Here is a 5,071-nt window from a genome sequence, read left to right as displayed (position 1 = left end):
CATTTGGCTCCTCTACCTCTTGAGCGCCAGAGAGTAAGGGTAGCATTAGCATTGTAAGTAAACATTAGCTTTTCTTGTTTTTATTTCAGTAAGAGGTTTTTATTTAATAGAATTTTTGGACAAAAAAATCACACTATATCACAATATATTGCCTTGTTTACAGTATCGCAATATATCAGGATATATCGTATCGTGACCCGTCTGTCATGATATGTATCGTATCGCCAAATTCTTGCCAATACACAGCCCTACAAAAAAGGTTTCATAAAACTCCGGCTGCTGCAGGAAAAGCAAACAAAAACTACTTTTCAGCTCATTTGCTCTCAAAAATGCAATGTTTTAGTTCTATTGTCCATCTTTTTGGCTTTTAAAGAGGCATATTGATCCAAATATTATTTATTTATTTATTTATTTATTTATTTATTTATTTATTTATTTTCTATTGTTATAAGTCCACACTGCAGCTTGTTTGAAAGCAAAGTTCTAATAGCTCAACTTAACACTCAAGGTATGATAGTATGATATTGTATTGTATGTGTTGCATGTTTTTAGCATTATATTCAGACATATCAGTTTGAGAATATGACAGCTTCATGGGTTCATGTCTAAATTGGGGTTTCCAATTGAAGGCCTGCTGTGAGGAAATTAAGAATAGTTAAAACCTGCTTGCAAAAAACATTTGTTTTATTCTTGATATTTAAAAACAAATATTACCACGCACCACTTACTGTATTTCCCTATTTCAGTTTACAGTACACAAACATGCACTCAACTCAGCCTCAGCTCTGCTAAGTGTTAAATTTAAACTAAATTAAATCTGTAAGTAGACACTGTTCATCACAGAAACCTCATTGTATCAGCAGATTGCTGCTGTTCAATGGACTTGACCACACAATTCAAGAGTTTCCTTTCAAATTCTTACTTATCATTTCCATCACAGTTTGAATTAACTCAAGGCTCAGTATAAGCTGTAAAAAGAAAACATTAATGCCGGCCATAGTTAACTTGTGAGACGTGAATAATTATCTGCTTTGAGACTGTGAAAGATCTTTCTGCAAAGTCAAACACAGTCGCTAACTGAGAACGCAAGCTGGGCCATCATCCTCAGAACCTGGAGCCGGGAAAAGGTCTCTCCAGGGTCCTCTGTACCTCCACCCACATTTGTCTCCATGGAAACAATGAATCTCAGTGGGCTTCCATTAAATGAAGAGATAAACAGATGCAAAGCCGTAGCTTTGTTCCGCGTCTTTGCTTTAAWTAATTGCACACATGTGGGTTACATGTGTCTGCAGTCTTAACTGTTATCTGAGAAGTGTTAAAAGCAACATGTCTTGATATAAACAAACACAAAGACAGGAGAACGTCCTTTAGGTGATATACGTACTGTATATGGATGTGAAACTCAGACTGTAAACTCCTGGAACCCTGAAACACACAATGTATAAAAAATACACAAATTAACATGTTTTTTTCAGTGAAACTTTGACAGATAACCTTGTTTGCTTCTTAGTGACTGATTCCAAGAGCTAAAATTTAGTAGACTGATCTGATATTGAATGCCAAGACAACAATAAAACACATTTTCAGTGTTCAAGGCTAAATTATGAAAAATAGATTTCGATTTTATTATCTTTCATTACCAAATCAAATAAAGGCTGCAAATTTAAACAAATATAAAACAAGTACAGAATGTTGAGATCATTTCATTAGAATAAAGATTCAAACTGGTGTGCTTAAAAAACTTAATTAATTAACAAAAATGTATGAACACTATTGAAAAATGCAGTTAGCAGAACTGAGTGTGCCACAGTCTAAACTCAAATTCAATGCATTCTGAATGAACATGGATCTAAATACATGCAGCTTTTGGATTATGATGAAGGCGACCGTTCCTTTACAAACATTTAAAACATAAAATGGGGGAAACAAACCAAAAATAAATAAAAAGATAAATAAAAATAAAAAACCCACATTGCTTTACAAACACGTACAGCTACAAAAAACTATTGTGCTGTTTCTTATTTTTCCTGTCATTTTTTTTTTTTTTTTGCCTTTATTGTGGCTTCTGCCATGGATTTCTTTGGACATTTTTGTCACAGAAGAAAGATTTGGCTCTTGTTGTCGATGAGACTCATACATGTGTCTCTCATTGTCCAAAAGGCTGAGCTGTGTCAAGATATCCTCCTTTTGTCAGAGCCCAAAATTACACAAGAACTCTTTACTCCTGGAAACCTCTCAGCGTTTAAAGTTTGTCTGAAGTAAATTGAACGGGTGCCTTGAAAGGAAAAAAGTCTCGAGTTTCTTTTCTCTTTTGTTTGATTTTTTTCTATAATATTAAAACTGAAAGTTGAACTCTGAAAGAGTATTGCAGTGCTTTTGTTATTCTTCTCAGATCATTTTGCTTTTCATTTTGTCCATGCAAAAGCATATTTCAAAACTCAACCAAAATCAGATCACTCACTGATTTTGAATTACAACTATGTAATATTGCCTGTTGCTTTTTTCCAGAAGTTTTGCTTATGTTGCTAATACATCTGACAGCAATTGGTTGGGGAATTTATATTCACGTAATAAAAGTTTATGGTGCTGAAAGAGGGCTGCACAGTAGCATTGTCTCCTCACTGCAAGAAGGTCACTGCTTCAAACCAACACTAAGCTGTTCTCCTTGAACATGCGTGGGGTACTTTGGTTTCCTGCCACAGTGTAAAAGCATACATATTATGTACCCTGGATATTACCCTATGTTACCCCTCTTTTTAGTCAATGTGGAAATGGTCCTACACTGCTTGTTAAATAAAAGCTATGGTGGTTGTACTGTATATTTTATCTGGTATAACCCACTCAGTCATGACTGAAGGATCAACACGTGCCTCTTTTTTAGGGTAACACTATTTTGAAAAAAAGTTTACAACAACTTAAAAGAGTTAGCACACACAAAATGCGTGTATCATACGCAATTCAGGTATTTAGAAGAAATTTCTGAGGATGGTGGCGAAATAAAGTTATTTTTAGGGTCAAAGCCCCATCATTACTAGTGTATCAAAAATTCACTTTTACAAAAGTCCGCTACTTTTATTGAGCTGTATGACAATGAGTGCCTCACCCATTGTGTAATACCTTCATGTATGTACTTGATGCATAAACCCAGCTTTTGATCCGGCTGGGAAGCCTGCACATGGCTTCAAGAAGGCTTGTCAAGCGAATGAAGTGGTAATTATGACTGAGTGCCACTTCAAACACTGAAAACTAGTGTTTTCCTACCCATTTCATCTTCAGGATGGGTGGCTTATTTCCAAGCTATTTGCATACATAATATCACATCAGCTCTGAGCATGTTTGAATATTTTGTCTTCATTATCTGTCTCTGTCACTGATTGATTTGTCAGTAGCTCCTCTGTTCTGAGCTAAAATGACTCATAGTTAAAATCTAAAATAAAGGTGAAGTGACCAAGTCACTTTGTGATGAAAAACAGCTAGTTTGCTACTTCCTTTTTTGCTGACGAGTATTTACTGTAGCTCTGAATGGTCAGGCATGTTGATTAAAAAATATTGCCCTGCTCTTTGGGGATTCATTAATAGAACAAGACAAGTATTAGCCTCTCGGCCAGAATTAGAAATCACTTGGAGTTTTGTCCTGTGCTGTGACCTTGTTGAAATTAAACAAATTGAGAGGAGGTGGTATCTTCAAGGTTCTGCTTAGTTTACTAAATAACTATCAGAAGTTGACCAAAACAGCTGTAACTCCATTATCAATTAAAAAGTGCTATGAAAATTGTTAGGTATGAATTTCTTTAAGGAATGCCAGGCCATTAATTTCAGGAAAACAACAGCTTATTTTAAAGACTGGAGATTTTGAATAGTAAAGCAACACTATTAAAATAAATTGGTTATTTTTTAACACATTTTCTGTGTTAGCATCAAGTAAACACATCTTGTGTTGTTTTCTACACCTTATGTGTTGTTCTAGTTAAACAACTGGACATAATTAGCAAATTTGTTGGACTGAACTCAAAATGTGTTGTATAAGGTATGAAAATGTGTTGGGTTTTGACTTTGATTCAAGAGTGTACTTTTTCTTTTATACTTGTTTCATTAACATTTACTCTAAATGCAATATTTTCAAGTCATTTTCAAGCTGTTTTGTAGACAGTATTGCTAATTTATTTGGCCAGATGTAAAGAAGCCAGCTATGCAAGTTTTCTCGTGCTACTGGATAATGGTCACTGTCTGATGCAGAGGAACAATAGATTTTGAACGCAAAGAAAATCCCAATTGTTCTGCTACCAGAAAGACCAGAAAACATGACATATGGTTTGTCTCTGTGTTGGGATTTGGGGACTTGTTTGCAATGCTTTGTTCAGCTCATGATCCCTGAGCAGGATTACATCACCATTTGTCGATTTGAGCGCTAGCTGTTTTATAGAAAAACAAATGAAAAACCATAAATGTCACAGAGATACTATGACTTTCATGTCTTTTTTATATAAAAACCCTCTGTTTTTGTTGACCACTTGGGAGTTGGTCTACATTTAAACTTGAATGTTTTTATCATAAAGCTTAGAAGCAGAGTTGGCCTGTTATGTCTATGTTTCCTTGGTTTTTCTGTGTTTCCCTCTGTATCATTTCCTCCAGCCCCGCCCTCGCTAACCTGTTTCCTCTGGTGTCTCCTCCAGGTGTTTCTCATTGTCTCATTAGTTTTGCCTTTATATTCTGTGTCCTGTCCTCAGTGTTTTGTTGATTCTTTGCTCTGTTTCCCAGTCAGTGTGGTGTCTTTCCATGATCATGTTCTTGTTCCTTGAGATACTTTGTGAGTACTTTCTGCCTTGCCAGTCTTTTTGGTGAATAAAAGGCCTCTTTTGCCTATGCTCTGGACTCTGCTTGTGCCCTGGGTGAATCTGCCTCCCTTACCTCACATGGCCATTTTAAATTCACATGTAGAATGCTTGTTGTAAAGAAGCTAATAGCCCCCATTATTGAGTCTGCACAAGACAATCTGGATAAAGTTAAATTCATTTAATTAATAGAGAATTAAAAGTAATTTATCCAGCACCAATTTACTATATATATATAG

General features: G+C 35.4%; 1 long non-coding RNA gene across 1 annotated transcript in view; it reads right to left on the bottom strand.

Annotated features, from left to right (window-relative positions):
• LOC106517455 (uncharacterized) overlaps positions 1–5,071 on the bottom strand; it is a 26,392-nt gene that overhangs the window by 8,184 nt on the left and 13,137 nt on the right. The window contains exon 2 of the long non-coding RNA XR_001310213.1: positions 1,385–1,425. This is a non-coding gene — a long non-coding RNA (uncharacterized LOC106517455). The remainder of the gene's footprint in view (positions 1–1,384; positions 1,426–5,071) is intronic.

Source organism: Austrofundulus limnaeus, unplaced genomic scaffold (genome assembly GCF_001266775.1).
Source record: "Austrofundulus limnaeus strain Quisiro unplaced genomic scaffold, Austrofundulus_limnaeus-1.0 Scaffold49, whole genome shotgun sequence".
Taxonomy (NCBI): domain Eukaryota; kingdom Metazoa; phylum Chordata; class Actinopteri; order Cyprinodontiformes; family Rivulidae; genus Austrofundulus; species Austrofundulus limnaeus.
The sequence above is the reverse complement of the archived record's forward strand: the minus strand, read 5'-3'. Positions and strand labels throughout refer to the sequence as shown.